This window comes from Bolinopsis microptera, chromosome 5 (genome assembly GCF_026151205.1).
Source record: "Bolinopsis microptera isolate Bmic1 chromosome 5, MBARI_Bmic_1.0, whole genome shotgun sequence".
In the NCBI taxonomy this organism is placed as follows: Eukaryota; Metazoa; Ctenophora; class Tentaculata; order Lobata; family Bolinopsidae; genus Bolinopsis; species Bolinopsis microptera.
The window spans coordinates 16,685,426-16,704,484 of NC_087076.1; the positions used below are offsets into that span (position 1 = coordinate 16,685,426).

The 19,059-nt window shown below is 38.0% G+C and overlaps 1 protein-coding gene and 1 long non-coding RNA gene across 3 annotated transcripts in view; both read left to right on the plus strand.

Moving 5' to 3' along the window:
* The first annotated feature begins 2,510 nt into the window (after nt 1-2,510).
* Nucleotides 2,511-9,483, plus strand: LOC134815608 (uncharacterized). Of its 2 annotated transcripts, none has more exons than XR_010160256.1 (5): nt 2,511-2,957; nt 3,468-3,559; nt 7,655-7,751; nt 7,939-8,150; nt 8,551-9,483. It is a non-coding gene; the product is annotated as an uncharacterized LOC134815608 (long non-coding RNA). The 2 variants fall into 2 exon arrangements; XR_010160257.1 differs by having other exon boundaries at nt 2,511-2,946.
* A 5,513-nt stretch (nt 9,484-14,996) lies between these two features.
* The window catches only part of LOC134814730 (coiled-coil domain-containing protein 171-like), a 30,225-nt gene continuing 26,162 nt past the window's right edge, over nt 14,997-19,059 (plus strand). Inside the window, exon 1 of the mRNA XM_063822920.1 lies at nt 14,997-15,129. The gene's annotated coding sequence lies outside the window, so the exon portion shown is untranslated. The remainder of the gene's footprint in view (nt 15,130-19,059) is intronic.

Below are 19,059 nucleotides of genomic sequence, written 5' to 3' on the forward strand. Positions count from 1 at the left end.
TTCAAAACCCTTATCCTCTACACGTCACGTAAACCGTAATCATCCCTGACCACTTAAACTAAAGCATAAAGGGGCGCGCTATATTATGAAATATGTTCATAACTTGCTTGACTCTTTAACGGGTCATAATAGTAAAATATAAACGTTCCGAATCGGCGCGCGTCTTGGTACGTTATAAACCTACAATTGATTCTCCGCTAAGTTTGTAGCGCGATGCACTACTGGGTCGCGCGCGCATCCAATAATGCTTCTCGCAAAGATAATGCAGATCGGCGAGATGCGAAGGATTGACATCGTGAATCAACCACTAAGTTGCCATCGACAAAATTTGTCATACGTTGCATGACCCGCCGCGCACGAGTGCGTGGCCCCCTTCATTCATGTTCACGATGTCAATCCTTCGCAACTCGGTGAGGCTCACTGCTCGGTGGTTGCTCTAACCAAAGCTTAATTGACGATGTCAATTCATGGCAGCTCGGCGCGGCACAGTAGCGCATTTCGCCGATCTAGCCAGACTTGACTGTGAGAAGCCTGGATGATGATTAATTACTCTACACTCGACTGTCACGTGACTTTTTCAACCCGTTCTCTAGCTGGTCCTGAGCGACTATTCGAAACCATAACCCTTTAATCTGATCCCAACCCTAACCCTAACCCAATCCTTAACAAAAGCATATGCTGAAACCCTAACCCTAACGAGAAATTAGACTAACTTCCTAATACGGTCATATCACGTGATCGAGACAGTTTTTCGCCAATATCTCGTCAGGGGCTAATATTAAATACTAGTGGACTCTATGCAGCTCTCCCAGCGCCCCTAATTTTACTGATCTGGAGGTCACATTTTATTGAGCCAGTACAGGCTAATATTAAATACTAGTGGACTCTATGCAGCTCTCCCAGCACCCCTAATTTTACTGATCTTGAAGTCACATTTTATTGAGCCAGTACAGGCTAATATTAAATACTAGTGGACTCTATGCAGCTCTCCCAGCACCCCTAATTTTACTGATCTGGAGGTCACATTTTATTGAGCCAGTACAGGCTAATATTAAATACTAGTGGACTCTATGCAGCTCTCCCAGCACCCCTAATTTTACTGATCTGGAGGTCACATTTTATTGAGCCAGTACAGGCTAATATTAAATACTAGTGGACTCTAAGCAGCTCTCCCAGCACCCCTAATGTTACTGATCTGGAGGTCACATTTTATTGAGCCAGTACAGGCTAATATTAAATACTAGTGGACTCTATGCAGCTCTCCCAGCGCCCCTAATTTTACTGATCTGGAGGTCACATTTTATTGAGCCAGTACAGGCTAATATTAAATACTAGTGGACTCTATGCAGCTCTCCCAGCACCCCTAATTTTACTGATCTGGAAGTCACATTTTATTGAGCCAGTACAGGCTAATATTAAATACTAGTGGACTCTATGCAGCTCTCCCAGCACCCCTAATTTTACTGATCTGGAGGTCACATTTTATTGAGCCAGTACAGGCTAATATTAAATACTAGTGGACTCTATGCAGCTCTCCCAGCACCCCTAATTTTACTGATCTGGAGGTCACATTTTATTGAGCCTATAAATCAAGAGGCTTGCATATAATGAACATATTGACACGGGTGCAGAGTTGAGTCTGTACGGAACCTAGTAGTTTCAGATCCTTGTTTAACTTGCCGTACAGCAAGGTCATCCACTACTTTAGCCCGGCGAGGCACATAACTCCCTCTACAACTCCATGACAAATGTTTAATATATACTAGCCGAGTTCACAAGAATATATCCTTGTGTTTGAGAAGAGCTCGTTAGAACTGCTTCCTTTCCCTTCAGTATCCCACAGTCTCTCGAGTTTCGTAACTGCCAGAGAACTCTCTTAAACAATTACTAGACTCGGTGATTATAAATCAAGAGGCTTGCATATAATGAACATATTGACACGGGTGCAGAGTTGAGTCTGTACGGAACCTAGTAGTTTCAGATCCTTGTTTAACTTGCCGTACAGCAAGGTCATCCACTACTTTAGCCCGGCGAGGCACATAACTCCCTCTACAACTCCATGACAAATGTTTCATATATACTAGCCGAGTTCACAAGAATATATCCTTGTGTTTGAGAAGAGCTCGTTAGAACTGCTTCCTTTCCCTTCAGTATCCCACAGTCTCTCGATGCAGTATATGCAATTCTGTTTTAGACTGTCAATTTATTTAAAAAAGGTCTCACCCTCTAAAATATTCTGTTGGAAATGTTTCTATTAATTTCACATTGGAAAACTTTTCATTGTGTTTGACCTCAGCTTAGATGTATTTGTTTTTTTTGCTATTTTTTAGCAACTCCAATTCTCTTTTGTAGAGCTGATTCTTGTTATATAGAAGTACACTCGATACAGTTATCTTATATAATATGAAAATATATTGAACAGCCAAACTACTGGTATATCTTTATATTGGGAAGAAAAATAATACAAGTTCTAGTATTCTTTTAAAAATAGCCGTTCATAACATTTACTTCATTTTAGGTATGTGTGTGTGAAACATCAGAACTGAATAATGGACCAGAGAATTCAGAGATCTTTGGTTACCTGTTTCCGGTTTCGTCGGTTCACACTTCACATTGCTGCGTTCCTGACCTAGCTTCGCCTGCATCAGTAGATCATATTATAATATGCATTATAGACTATAGTTATACAGCTTGAATTTGAAAGAGCTACATGGTTGTTGTTTCGAGTGCTTTTTCATCTGCTGTGATGAATTGGCAGACAGCATCAACGGTTACCAACATAATAGGTGCATTGCAAGTTGTGCAATGCTGAATGCATACGTTTCGTCAGTGACTTCCTTCTGCCTCATTGATGCGAAACTGATAATAAACATGCAAGAGAATACAGCTATAGTTACTCTGGACTGCCATGATAGAAACATTGAAACAGATATTGACTGGCTTTAGGTATGTGAGACGTAAGTATTGAAACCTCAAATTGTTATGATCAGGTTCAACATACTTGCTATGATCCTTTATATAATATCAATATATTATATAAAATATAATATATTACATTGTATATTAATCTTGATATAAAATCTTCGCTTTTTGATGATTGTAAGATGTTCTGTTTCGTTGTAACCTTGTCCCCTACATAATTATACTAGAAAACCCGTGGTCACAGGGAGGAAGCTAATACTATTCTTTGGTAGTCAGTTTCTATCGCATCAAAAAAATATTCATCACAACCGAAGATACAGCCAATTAAAATATAGCTCGCACTTAACACCACGTAATAACAAAAACCGATCAAAATGCCTCTCTCAAATCCTTGCACGTGCACGTGGGAACAACAATCTTCGTTACCATGGTTACTATGCAACTTCCTATTTCTCATCTAATTTGCACGTGGGCGGTCGTACAGACAGAAACAATTCTCTGAACTATAGTAGAGATAATAGTACATCATTACTTCCATTTTTCAGGTTTTTATTGGTGTTGCAAACGATGTAACGATCACTAAATTCTGTGCCTATGTGAGATTTGTTGGTTCATCGAATAACATCAAAGTTACAGTGTGAGTAATTCAACTATCATGCACTTCATATTTTATGTCCCCCTACTCATTGTTCACTCTCTGTCTTCATCAGTGTTACTCTACATTTCTCTCAGTAGTTACTCTTCCACTCAGTATTAACTCTCTGTCTTCATCAGTGTTACTCTACATTTCTCTCTGCAGTTATTCTTCCACTCAGTATTAACTCTCTGTCTTCATCAGTGTTACTCTATATTTCCCTCAGTAGTTATTCTCCCAATCAGTGTTAACTCTCTATCTTCATCAGTGTTACTCTAGACATTTCGTTCAGAAGTTATTCTCCCACTCAGTATTAACTCTCTGTCTTCGTCAGTGTTACTCTATATTTCCCTCAGTAGCTACTCTCCCACTCAGTATTAACTCTCTGTCTTCATCAGTGTTATTCTACATTTCCCTCAGTAGTTACTCTCACACTGAGAGTTAACTCTCTGTCTTCGTCAGTGTTACTCTATATTTCGCTCAGTAGTTATTCTCCCACTCAGTATTAACTCTCTGTCTTCGTCAGTATTACTCTACATTTCTCTCAGTAATTATTCTCCCACTCAGTATCAACTCTCTGTCTTCATCAGTGTTACTCTACATTTCTCTCAGTAGTTATTCTCCCACTCAGTATTAACTCTAGCTCTCTGTCTTCATCAGTGTTACTCTACATTTCTCTCAGCAGTTATTCTTCCACTCAGTATTAACTCTAGCTCTCTGTCTTCGTCAGTGTTACTCTATATTTCCCTCAGCAGTTATTCTCCCAATCAGTGTTAACTCTCTATCTTCATCAGTGTTACTCTAGACATTTCCTTCAGAAGTTAATCTCCCACTCGACTCAGTATTAACTCTCTGTCTTCGTGAGTGTTACTCTATTATATTTCCCTCAGTAGCTACTCTCCCACTCAGTATTAACTCTCTGTCTTCATCAGTGTTATTCTACATTTCCCTCAGTAGTTACTCTCACACTGAGAGTTAACTCTCTGTCTTCGTCAGTGTTACTCTATATTTCGCCCAGTAGTTATTCTCCCACTCAGTATTAACTCTCTGTCTTCGTCAGTATTACTCTACATTTCTCTCAGTAATTATTCTCCCACTCAGTATCAACTCTCTGTCTTCATCAGTGTTACTCTACATTTCTCTCAGTAGTTATTCTCCCACGCAGTATTAACTCTAGCTCTCTGTCTTCATCAGTGTTACTCTACATTTCTCTCAGCAGTTATTCTTCCACTCAGTATTAACTCTCTGTCTTCGTCAGTGTTACTCTATATTTCCCTCAGTAGTTATTCTCCCAATCAGTGTTAACTCTCTATCTTCATCAGTGTTACTCTAGACATTTCGTTCAGAAGTTATTCTCCCACTCAGTATTAACTCTCTGTCTTCGTCAGTGTTACTCTATATTTCCCTCAGTAGCTACTCTCCCACTCAGTATTAACTCTCTGTCTTCATCAGTGTTATTCTACATTTCCCTCGGTAGTTACTCTCACACTGAGAGTTAACTCTCTGTCTTCGTCAGTGTTACTCTATATTTCGCTCAGTAGTTATTCTCCCACTCAGTATTAACTCTCTGTCTTCGTCAGTATTACTCTACATTTCTCTCAGTAATTATTCTCCCACTCAGTATCAACTCTCTGTCTTCATCAGTGTTACTCTACATTTCTCTCAGTAGTTATTCTCCCACTCAGTATTAACTCTTTAACTCTAGCTCTCTGTCTTCATCAGTGTTACTCTACATTTCTCTCAGCAGTTATTCTTCCACTCAGTATTAACTCTAGCTCTCTGTCTTCGTCAGTGTTACTCTATATTTCCCTCAGTAGTTATTCTCCCAATCAGTGTTAACTCTCTATCTTCATCAGTGTTACTCTAGACATTTCCTTCAGAAGTTAATCTCCCACTCGACTCAGTATTAACTCTCTGTCTTCGTGAGTGTTACTCTATTATATTTCCCTCAGTAGCTACTCTCCCACTCAGTATTAACTCTCTGTCTTCATCAGTGTTATTCTACATTTCCCTCAGTAGTTACTCTCACACTGAGAGTTAACTCTCTGTCTTCGTCAGTGTTACTCTATATTTCGCTCAGTAGTTATTCTCCCACTCAGTATTAACTCTCTGTCTTCGTCAGTATTACTCTACATTTCTCTCAGTAATTATTCTCCCACTCAGTATCAACTCTCTGTCTTCATCAGTGTTACTCTACATTTCTCTCAGTAGTTATTCTCCCACGCAGTATTAACTCTAGCTCTCTGTCTTCATCAGTGTTACTCTACATTTCTCTCAGCAGTTATTCTTCCACTCAGTATTAACTCTCTGTCTTCGTCAGTGTTACTCTATATTTCCCTCAGTAGTTATTCTCCCAATCAGTGTTAACTCTCTATCTTCATCAGTGTTACTCTAGACATTTCGTTCAGAAGTTATTCTCCCACTCAGTATTAACTCTCTGTCTTCGTCAGTGTTACTCTATATTTCCCTCAGTAGCTACTCTCCCACTCAGTATTAACTCTCTGTCTTCATCAGTGTTATTCTACATTTCCCTCAGTAGTTACTCTCACACTGAGAGTTAACTCTCTGTCTTCGTCAGTGTTACTCTATATTTCGCTCAGTAGTTATTCTCCCACTCAGTATTAACTCTCTGTCTTCGTCAGTATTACTCTACATTTCTCTCAGTAATTATTCTCCCACTCAGTATCAACTCTCTGTCTTCATCAGTGTTACTCTACATTTCTCTCAGTAGTTATTCTCCCACTCAGTATTAACTCTTTAACTCTAGCTCTCTGTCTTCATCAGTGTTACTCTACATTTCTCTCAGCAGTTATTCTTCCACTCAGTATTAACTCTAGCTCTCTGTCTTCGTCAGTGTTACTCTATATTTCCCTCAGTAGTTATTCTCCCAATCAGTGTTAACTCTCTATCTTCATCAGTGTTACTCTAGACATTTCCTTCAGAAGTTAATCTCCCACTCGACTCAGTATTAACTCTCTGTCTTCGTGAGTGTTACTCTATTATATTTCCCTCAGTAGCTACTCTCCCACTCAGTATTAACTCTCTGTCTTCATCAGTGTTATTCTACATTTCCCTCAGTATAGTTACTCTCACACTGAGAGTTAACTCTCTGTCTCTATCAGTGTAACTCTACATTTCTCTCAGTAGTTACTCTTTCACTCAGTTTTAACTCTCTGTCGTCATCAGTGTTACTCTACATTTCTCTCATCTTAGTTATTCTCCCACTCAGTATTAACTCTCTGTCTTCGTCAGTGTTACTCTATATTTCCCTCAGTAGTTACTATCACACTGAGAGTTAACTCTCTGTCTTTGTCAGTGTTACTCTATATTTTGCTCAGTAGTTATTCTCCCACTCAGTATTAACTCTCTGTCTTCGTCAGTATTACTCTACATTTCCCTCAGTAGTTATTCTCCCACTCAGTATTAACTCTCTGTCTTCGTCAGTGTTACTATATATTTCCCTCAGTAGCTACTCTTCCACTCAGTATTAACTCTCTGTCTTCATCAGTGTTATTCTACATTTCCCTCAGTACTCAGTAGTTACTCTCACACTGAGAGTTAACTCTCTGTTAACTTCTCTGTCTTTCCCTCAGTAGTTATTCTCCCAATCAGTGTTAACTCTCTATCTTCATCAGTGTTACTCTAGACATTTCCTTCAGAAGTTATTCCCTCACTCAGTATTAACTCTCTGTCTTTGTCAGTGATACTCTACATTTCCCTCATGCTCAGTAGTTATTCTCCCACTAAGTATTAACTCTCTGTCTTCGTCAGTGTTATTCTATATTTCCCTCAGTAGCTACTCTCCCACTCAGTATTAACTCTCTGTCTTCATCAGTGTTATTCTACATTTCCCTCAGTACTCAGTAGTTACTCTCACACTGAGAGTTAACTCTCTGTTAACTTCTCTGTCTTTCCCTCAGTAGTTATTCTTCCAATCAGTGTTAACTCTCTATCTTCATCAGTGTTACTCTAGACATTTCCTTCAGAAGTTATTCTCCCACTCAGTATTAACTCTCTGTCTTCGTCAGTGATACTCTACATTTCCCTCATGCTCAGTAGTTACTCTCCCATTTAGTGGTAACTCTCTGTCTTCATCAGTGTTACTCTACGTTTCCCTCATTAATTACTCTTCCACTCAAACTTCTCTGGGATTGGTGGAAAAAGAAGAGAAAACTTCGACTGAAATACGATAAGGGTGAGTTAAAAGTTTCAAACCCGCTTAAAACGACGACACTAACTTGGTGCTATATCACTACATAATATGTGCAAGGCAAATTTCTGGAGAATCGAGTATTTTTTTGTAATAATTTGAATTATAAAGCGACAAAATATTATGTGTTCTCTCTTGGTTTGATTTTTTGAACAACAGCCAGTAATTTTAGAAGGTAAACGGTCAAGCAAAGTGTGCAAGGTCGTTGATGGAGTATTCTATGTGAAATCCTCTCACCGGTCTGAGCCCCACCAACTGAACATCAGAGGACCAACTTGCACCTGCAGACATATTTTTCAAGCTATTGATGATGGTTTAATGAAATGCAATGGGAGGACCTACCTGAAGATTACAGAAACATACTGTTCTTCGTAAAAGATAAAGGTCTGTTAAATTGATCTGTATGCATGTTTACATTCCAATTTGAATAGACAAGACAAAATTGAGGTTCATAACTCGTTCATGTGCTATGGCAGTGCGTCCGCGTCGATGTAGGAGGTGTGGAGCCTGCTAGTAGAGAAAATATGAAGTTTCCAACAGTAAATATTATTATCAATATCAAAGGCAGGGCATTACTTCGACCTCCGAGGCGAGGTATCCGTGTGGACCCTGGTTGTTATCAGGGTTGGAAAGACAAAGATAATTTTGTCTGTTAAAGTGGGTTATCACTCTCTGCCATCAGACTCATAAATCACATCTCCGCAGGGTTTGCCAGGTTTTCCCTATTGCTTTGCTTCCAATTCTTATAATAGTCAAAATATAAAATCCGATATTATTTTTGCAGGAAGTGATATTGGGATATGGCCAGCTGATGCAGATGTAAACAAATGCTGCGATTATCCAGCATCAGAAGACGAGGATGAAGAAGTAGAAGATGATGAGGTTGGAGGAAATGAGGATAAAAGAAAGAAGAAACGGGACATAGACTATAAAGGAGATTGGCGGGAGCTTTCAAACAGAATAACTTCCTTCGTTAATGATCCTGAGTTTGACGTGATGGACGATGATGTCCGTGCATTATTATATAAGAAACTGTCAGATACCGTCAATGATGTGGCATCCTATATTTACAAAAGAAACTAAATTAGATAACATAGATAAGATAATGTTTGATAATATATTACTTTAAAAGCCGTGCAATCATTTTAGATATTAGATATTAAACTAACCATATTATGATATTCTCCGTCTAACTATTCGATCTGTCTCCATCTCACTATTCAATCTGTCTCAATGTTCATTCTCTGTCTCGACGTTCATTCTCCGTCTCACTATTCAATCTGTCTCAATGTTCATTCTCTGTCTCGACGTTCATTCTCCGTCTCACTATTCAATCTGTCTCAATGTTCATTCTCTGTCTCGACGTTCATTCTCCGTCTCACTATTCAATCTGTCTCGACGTTCATTATTTGTTTAACTATTCAATCTCTTTCTCAGTGATCATTCTTTGTTTAACTATTAAATCACTGTTCATTCCTGTCTCGACGTTAATTCTCCGTCTCATTATTCAATCTCTGCATCAGTGTTCATTCTCTATTTTAGAGTCAATTCCCTGTCTTACCTATCAATCTTTCTCGGTGTTCATTCCCTGTCTGACTGTTCAATTTCTGTCTCACTGTCCATTCTCTGTCTCGCTGTTCAATCTTCGTGTTTCTTTCAAAGTGTTACAGTGACAAGGAGACCGAATGATATTGTTGTAAAATAAAAAGCTTGTCCGCTTTAGTTATAGTGGTATTAAAACATATACAACACCATGTATTATGAAATTTTAGATTTTGTTACAAAATATGGACAGTGAATTTGATGTTGTTGTCTAATAATACAAGACGTGAGGCGCGGCGACATTATAAATTTTAGAATTGCCCGCGCATTTTAGTACTTTGCCGCGGCTCCACTAGTATTTAACGTTTACCCTCGTCAGGGGAGCATTTTAACCCTATGTCATGGGGGGGTGATTCGGAATCAGCGTTCGAAAAATACATCGATAGAATTAGGTTTGAACTGTCGGGGGCTCTTTTAGAACAATCTCGAAGATCGACTATAAAGTGATTTAGCACGCTCGGAGAAGCCTCATTGACAATTGAGTGCGCGGCGCGGCACAGTAACGCATCGCGCTACAAACCAGAGCCCTCTCGCTTGCAGTAGCGCGCGACCGCCGAAGGCAAAGGATATATATTCAACTTGTGAAACAAGCGCGTCACGCAGTACGCGTATACACATGGCTATGTGAAGCTCAGTGGTGCATCTCGCCGATATACCGAAGGTGGTTGCGAGACGAATTATATTTGATGCGCAGCACGGCCCAGTAGTTTGACGACTGTTACTCGTCTAAATTTCTTCAAAGTAGCGGCGCGCGCGCCGCTTTCTTCTCGAGCTACGAAGTAGCGCGCGCCAGACCATTGACAATGGTCAACCCAGTAATGCATCGCGCTACAAGCGGCCCCCGGCATGTAACGTAGAAACGCTACAAGCCTACAGGGCCGCCACTTAGTAAAGTGACAATGGCCGGGGTCACAACGTGATACAAAACAAAAGTTACTCTATACTCACTTATGACTTAACGGGTGATAAGCGTAAAGTATTTGTTTCAAATATAAGGACCGTCGACGAGTCCAACTCGGCGCGCACGTTCTGGTAAGTTATAAATCTACAATGTACTCACGCACACGCCATTGCATTGTTTTTCGTGAGAATTAGAAATCTGCAGAAATAAGACAATAGCGTTTTGAGCTTGTGATTCTCTTTTAAAAGTATGAAATGAAATGAAATGAAATGAGGTATTTATACCCCGCTCATATGATTAACCAACAACACAAGGAAGGTGGTTAACCATGTCAAAGCGGCTGACTGTGAGTGATGTGAGCAAATGTGTAAAAATGAACAAGAGTATAACGTAATATTAATATAAGATCAAGACAAAATTAAAACATCTTTTATTTTAAACCACACTAAACTAAAAAGAAGCAGAGACCATACAATACATGTAGGTATAATAAAGGTTAGTACAGTGACATAGAAAGGTAGAGAACTTAGACATAAAATGGAGTGCGGTAAGAAATAAAAGCCAAGGTGTCTTGCAAAATGAAGACAAATGGAGAAAAAAAAATCAAAACTGATTATATAAATGGTTCTTTAACATTCGCTTGAAGCAGTTGGTATCAGTAATACATCTCAACATCAGTGGAAGAGAGTTCCATGCAATCGGTGCATGGCTTGAGAAACGTCTGTCATCAACTTTGGACTTTTTATTCTTTGGTACCTTGAGCATGAGATGGTCACCAGGTCTCTTCGACCTGGTCATGGTCATGGTGTTTGAGAGTTCTTTATCCGCTTCATCCAAATCCAGTAGTGCTTTGAGGTAATCAGGTGCAGTACCGTGAACTGATTTGTGGGTTAATAGACAAACTTTAAAGAATATTCGTTGGTCTATAGGGAGTATGTGGGCCTTCTTATAGAAGGGAACATCACATAAAAACTTTCAATACTTGGGGGCAAAATGTTGGAATAATGTTCCAACAGATCTACGAAATCTGCCCGATGTTAAAAGCCTTAGTGATTCGTATAAGAAACAGCTACTCTCATCTATAACAACAGACCCTAATTATGCCGTCGACAATTCATATGACAAATTTTACACTGCAATCATAGTCGACGATAACTAAGTATCTTCTAATTCTTTTAAATCTGAGGCATATATAATTGATGTATCGAAAGGATATTCCCTTTTTTACCACCTTACCATTCTGATTGATTTTGCACATGACTGACATGTTCTAACTGGAGAAGGGGTTCGCACAGTGGTAGTTTTATAAACCACTTTTAATTTATTGACCTATTATACCTAGTGGTAGTTTTATAGACCACATTTAATTTATTAACTTATTATACTTAACATTTTTTTTGGTGACTGTTTCACCCAGTTTTAACCTTTGGTAATTGTACAGTTTATTGACGACACATTGACTGAATGTTATTTTATATTCTAATTTCTATTCTAGATATTTTATTTATTTTTCAACAGACGACAACTTTCTGTCTTTTCTTCTATATTAGTTACTCATATCTCTTGTACAGACTGTTTTACAAGGACATTGACAGATGATACTCACATTAGGCATTCATTATTGCATCTAAATTATTTCACTTGCATTAGGTTTAGAAATTTATTCTCTGGTTAACAGATTCAAATGTTTAATTAATCTGTAATATGACAGTAAGGTATCGTATATAAGAAGTTATTTAATTTTGCTTGGGCTATTATATTGACTATTGAGGTTTAATGATGATATGGATTTTGAATATTATATAAATTTACACTATGTGGTTGGGGCATTTTGCATAGTAAATATGGTTCCTACTCCTATATAATATATCATATTATTTGATTGGTATTCGATTTCTGATAATTTTTCTAGGAATATGATTATTATATCTCAATTTGGCTTTAGGTAGGGTGCCCCGCTAAAAGAACTGGATTCTTCCAGGAAGCATCCCGTGCACAGAGCTTGGTCTACATATATAATAAATTATTAACCATTCATTATGTATGTGCACGAAAATTTATTTCAATATTTCAAAACCAAGTCCGTGGTTCTGTCTTCTATGTTATAGATGAAACGAACTGCCCCATTAAGGGTGGATCTAAGTTTGTTTAGTCTGGTCTTGGGTAGATTCATGTATAGAGAATTACAGTTATCTAATTTAGATATAACCAGTTGTTTCACCAACATCAATTTAATGCCTTCATTCAGGTAACGACCAATAGTTCTTAGGTTCATCATTGTCCAGCTACATTTCCTTTTGACATTATTGATCTGTCTTTCCATATTTAAAGTTTCATCAAATTTGACTCCCAGACTCTTCCAGCTGTCTCCTTTGCACTCCGTAGGTAGAATTTCAGTGCTTCCAAATTGCAGTCTGACACTGAGTTCACACTTTTTTAGAATATGGCTCTTTCCTAACACCAATAGTTCTGTCTTACTTTCATTCAGTTTCATGTAATTCTTCACCATCCATGCTTTTATCTCTGCGAGACATTTGTTTGTTCTGTCTTGGACATCAGTGAACTGTACCACACGGTTTGGTTGAAATGAGATGTACAGTTGAGAATCATCTGCATAGAGCTGTATATCAAGACCATATTTGGCCGCAATTTTCTGGAGAGCTTTGATATAGATGATGAAAAGAATAGGCCCCAAGAGTGATCCCTGGGGAACTCCAAACAAAAGCTCCAGGAAGGAAGAAAGAGTATTATCAATCTTGACACAGAAATGTCTTTTCTCAAGGTAGGACTTTATCCATTGCAGCGCAATTCCAGTAATTCCGTAGTCTTTCATAAGCTTTTCCAATAAGACTGTGTGGTCAATGGTATCAAATGCTGCACTTAAGTCAAGAAGTACAACTATGACAACATTCCCAGCTTCAATTTCTTTGTTAAGATCATCACACATTCTTACAAGTAATGTTTCACAGCTGTGATTAGGGCGGTATCCAGATTGGACTTCTGAGTAAAGGCTATGATTCGTAAGATGGACATTGAGCTGGTTTAGTACAATTCTCTCTAGGATCTTAGAGAAGGCAGAGAGGTTATTCCAAGTAATTTGTATAAATGCACATTGCACATATTTATTCTAAATTCATTACAAAATACTTAATCTCAATTCATGAATTAAGTTAAAAAGAACTAGTACATAGTTATAATAGTTATTTGTTATACCCAGAAACCCTTACTGGCCAGGGCCTAACTTCAAAAGTTAAAGAGATATAATTACGATTTCCGGTTTTTTGTAACATGTTCGTTTTGTAAAAGTAACGTTACCTCACCAGGAGGAAAATTCAGAAAAGTCTCATTTTGGGCCGATCACAAGTTTGCAACTTTAACTTGTCGCGCGCGACATTCATAAAGAAATGATAGCATAATGTACGTCAATTAATATTGTAGCACTATACCAAACAAAGACACAACGGCGAGACATGCAATTCTGTTAATAATACACTTATAAGTTCCATGGGAATATCAGCTCAATTGCTCTAACCAGAGCCCTCTCTCTTGCAGTAGCGCGCGACCGCAGTAAGCGCGTCACTTAGTACGCGTAGACACATGGCTATATATATGAATCAGCTCAACAACACTGAACACCGTGTTTTTGCAACTGGTATGTTTTCTCGCTCCTACTATAAAATCGATCGCCCAAATTTTAAGAAAATTCTTGTGAAAAGGCCCTTTAGGTGTGAAATTGATCTGAATCGGTGTATTTTTGGACGCTGATTGCGAATCACCCCCATTGCCCATGACGTGGGGTAAAAATGTTGCCACGGAGAGTTGTGGGCAAAAAACCGTTTTGGTCACGTGACAGGCTAGTAAAACATGAATTCGATTGTTTAGGGCTCGAGTTGATAAGAGTTATGGCTAGCTTCGGGGTTATGGTTAGGGCCGGGTTAGGGTTGGGATTTATAGGGTTTATTATATATGTAAAACTTAACCGTTTTGTACGGCTGCAAAACCATAAAAACCAAAGTCAGTAAAATGTTTTGGCGAGCGAATTAGTAAGAGCCATGTTTTCTATTTATGTTATCATCAGTAATTAAAGTAATAGGGGTTCACCTAACCATGTGCTTTCGCGCCGCTACTGCAAGCGCAAGGGCTCTGGATAGAGCAATAATAGGATAGAGCAATAATAGGTTAGAGCAATAATAGGGTTAACGGGGAAAAATTGATGTCCTGTCTACTGCAAGCGAGAGGGCTCTGGTTAGAGCAATGTTTGAGGTTATCCATAAATCTTTACTTTATGGTCATATTTTGTACCATTTTTCTCATACACTTTAAACTTGTGTATAGGGGGAAGAGGGGCATTGGGACAGCCTTAACTGCAATTTCTGTAAAATTGCTATCTACCACAAAAACCGAACTGTCACCTACCATGTCACCGAAACAGACTGTTCAGTTACTTTTTTGGTATTACCAGCAGCTGGCTTGGGGTCATGTCTAGGTGTGGTCTGGTTTTTCTATCTCTCCTTAATATTTCCCCTTATAGTAATTTGCAATTGTTCCTCACTAAACCCTGGACCAAATTTATCCGTTGTTTACAACAATGTCTATGGTTTCCTAAATACCTGCGATCATTTGTTTCTCTATATCTACAAACATAAGCCTCACATCATTATTCTAAACGAGACATGGCTGAAAAATTCCATTCTCAGTAATGAGGTGCTCCCTGACAAATACATAGTATTTAGGCTTGACCGATCCTTAAGATCGCATTCAGTGGATGCAACCCAGCCCAAGAAATTCAGAAAAAACGGTGGTGGTTTTCTGATTGCCCATAGAACAGACATTGATATCTCGAGTTTAAAGTTCTCAAAGGTTAGTGTTCAAGCTGAATTATTATCCGTCATAATTAAGACTCAGTGTGGAAGAAACTTTTGTATATATCAACGTTCTATAGAGTAGGAACGCTTGGCTTAGATACTTTTGAATCTTTCATAATAACCCTAATTGCTAATTGATACTTAGACTGGGATGGGCTCATTTTAGTGTTTTTCATTTCGTTATTAAACATTGAAATTTGACACAATATAAAATGTAAAACTAAAAGTATATAAATTGTAAATACTTAAATTTTATTAATTTTTTAAATTTATTGACAGAAGCATACTTTTAGGTGTTTAACCTTATCCTTATTGCTTATAATTAGACAATTACAACTGTTCCATCTGTTTTTGTATATTATTTTATGTAATAAGCACCATTCCTGCATACACATGCGTTAGCACAATTTTTTTTGTCTGATCGCGATTTTGATAAATTTGGTACCAGAAGTTTTTGTAGCGTGATGCACTACTAATAACGTCCACAGTTTCAGTTATTTGAAAATAATTTTCATGATCCTTCAAAATATTCGATATTTTAGAAGTTATAGGCAGTTAAAGCGAGAAATTATCTATTTTTCGTCATTCTACACACCTGAAATGCACAAAAGGCCCACATACAGATCGACCTAATCGCATGATCGTACTGCATGATGAATTTGTATTATTTACACTAAGAGGCAACTTTTGGTACAAAATTTAACAAAATCAGAGACAACAAATTCTGTGCCAACTCATGGCACTTATTGCATAGATTATATTGTTTGAATAATGTTTGTGTTCTAGGACGTCTCATGCATCAAAAAAATAAACGCTTAAAAGAAACCAAAATAGTCAACTGAAGGGCTTTTCCGTTAACTTGTCCTACTCGATGTAAGTTCCTACTGTTTCCTTCTTCAGTAAACACAAAATAATACTGTATAGAATAATATTGATTTGAATTAATCCGAGTACCAATCTTGGTTGGAGATTAAAGACAAACTGTGAGCATGCAATAGCGAGAAAGGCTCCTATCTTATTAAATGTTAATCCACATGTCAACACAAATGATCTCACTTCTGTTGGGAAATATTCTGATCCCACTACTGTTGGACAATTTCCTATCTGAGCTGCACTGAATTTCAATAATGAAAACAGCACAAAGGTGTATGTTTTGTTTACACAGAAATAAAGCGCTGTCAGAGTTATCAGTTGCAATACAGGTGACGATTGAAAATACTTTATCCGGCCAATAATTTCCATCAGAAAGACCCCCACTAGCACTCCCAGAGGCTCAAATAAACTGAGTACCCCCAGATCAAAAAATTCCAGTTTATTAAATTTACAAGATTGGAATTGTGCCACCTTTTTATCGAAGCAGTACCTTTCATTTATAAATCTTGGCATCGAGTAGCCGATACTGTAGTAATCGAATTCTGCTGCTACACACAAAGCTAAGAAAACTACAAAATCCTGCATACATCCAGTTGCCTTTATAAAGTTTAAGCCACTATTATAGAATCCTGTTCTATCATTGGTTTCATCGTCACGAGTAGTTTTCTCCCTTTTCAATTTGATGCGGCTTCCAGTGGTACAGTTAAACTTGGCAATGGTTTGTACAGTACTTTCCGCTTTGTCCCAATTGCCCTTAATAGCGTCAAATCTCGGAGACTCTTCTATGATGGCCAAAAATAATATTGATGGTGAGAACATGATTGCAGTTCCTACCATTAGGCCTCTCCAGCCGTAGGGATCAACAACAAAATAAGCCAAAGCACTTGTCAGTGAACCACCAATCCCCCCGGCTATGGCAGTAAAGGAGATCAAAAATCCTCTAATTTTGATAGTCGATATTTCCGCTGAGAAATTTTATCAGATTAAACCTTGGGCAGATATAAAGATCATCCCTATCAATTTCAAATATAATGTACTCATCCTCCTTTGCTTGCCAAAATTCATATCGAAAGTAATACTTGAATGTGTTAATCAATCAAATAAGTGAAAGGTTTACAAAAAGAAGTATAAATAAACCTGTAAGAGCTGTAGTAGGACCAATTGATGCCCCCATAAACACTCCACAAAATCCACGAAGAACTAACAGATGCCAGAATTCTGTAGCTTGTCCACATAACAATCCTGTTATGGTTACTCCTACGGCTCCAGCTAGAGCTAATGGCTTCCTACCAAATCTATCACCCGCTCCAGAAAATAGTATCGATGCCATCCCCGATCCTATGAACACAGTTGCCTGCAGAGCAAAGAAGAAGTGACAATAATATGAGTTGATTTGCAACATTTATCAACTATTAAAAACATAATTGAATCAAAAACCAAAACTCTTGAATCTGTAAAAGAAAACTTTCATTTAATTCAGTAAGGGATTACCTGGAGAGCGGTTACCCAGAAAGTTGTCAGGTTCCACTCACATTTCACCATTGTCCCCACTATTGTCAAAATTATCATTTCTCCCCCTTCCAAACAAAACAGCAAAAATGGACCCAAACTGTAAAGAAGGGTTCCCCACCCAAATCCTGCTATTTCCATTGCTTCATTTATGTCTACTTCCTCCTCATCGTTTTGGCTGGTCTTGTCGTTGTTTTTTGTCTGTAAGTGTTCCTTTAGCTGCGTAGTCTCATCAACAGCTGACATTTTCGCTCTTAATAATACTCTACTTTATTTACTGATCGATTTCAAGTTACAGGTTGATTTTGAGCAGACATTTATAGAAACATGTAACTGAGCAAACGAGAAAGTGCATACCAGAATCATGTTATTTGAGATCCTGGCGAGGTTCGCTGTTTATCAGTCTCATGATAAGATAATGATTCCAGGGATAATATCCGGTAGTAGAGACTAGGTAGGACAAATGAAACTACTGTTTACTCCTAAACAGTAGTTTCACTTGTCCTACCTAGTCTTTACTACCGGATATTATACCTGGAATCACAATCATGTTATTGTTAAATAACTTGATTTTAACCTCACTATGGCCATGGGAGAGCTCAAAGTTAAACTTGGACATCGTGTGAAACAACAATAAGGAAATGAGTTAACTTTCATTTATCATCTTTTCATTGTCCTTTGTTAGCACTGGTGTGTGAGCTTTGTTTTGATATCGGAATTTTGGGGCAACTATGCAGACGTTCAGACTATGCAGCGTAGTTGTACCCAGTATAACGAGGAATGTTAGAGGAATTTTAAGTGAGCAGGGTACACAGTACCTCTCAAATTATAGCAATTTGAGGAATTGGCCACTTAGACGTGGAAGTTATGTCATTTCTACGATTTATCTGAGTACATAATCTTACTATATGGACACGTTCATTGAAGTTTGAGGATATTGGTAAATTTCTAAAATAACGTTTTCGACGATAGTGGCTTAATTTTAGTATCTATTAATCTAGCGTGTTCATAAGTTCTGAACATTAGCCACGTGACCCATACTCCCATATGCACTGCTCAGAAATAAAATGTATTGCTTTTAGGCACTATAATGTAAAAAATGTCACATTTTTGTGACATTGTTTACCATAGCTGCCCAATTATCATTCCTTGGTCTGAAATATAGTAGATTATGTCAATCTAACAATTATGATACAACATTGGTTAAAGGGCAGGGATCGAACGGCTTTAAGGCAATATTTCGTACACTTTGTCACACTCAGAATACGAGACCTCTTTTCTACTGTGAGGTGTCCTCAAAACCCTTTCAACTCATTATTTGATGGTTCTTCTGCCAATCATAGCCCTAAAATATGTTGTTTTGAAAAGTTAGCAAATACATGCACTTGGTTATTGGGAAATGATGTAAATTCTGTCACATTATATGGAATTTGAATTTCTGGGTGAATTTCCGAAATCATTTATATCTGATTTTGGTTTGGAAGGCGGGAAAACTCTATATAAGGACGATACACGGATACAGTTGATTCAAGTATAGGGCAGT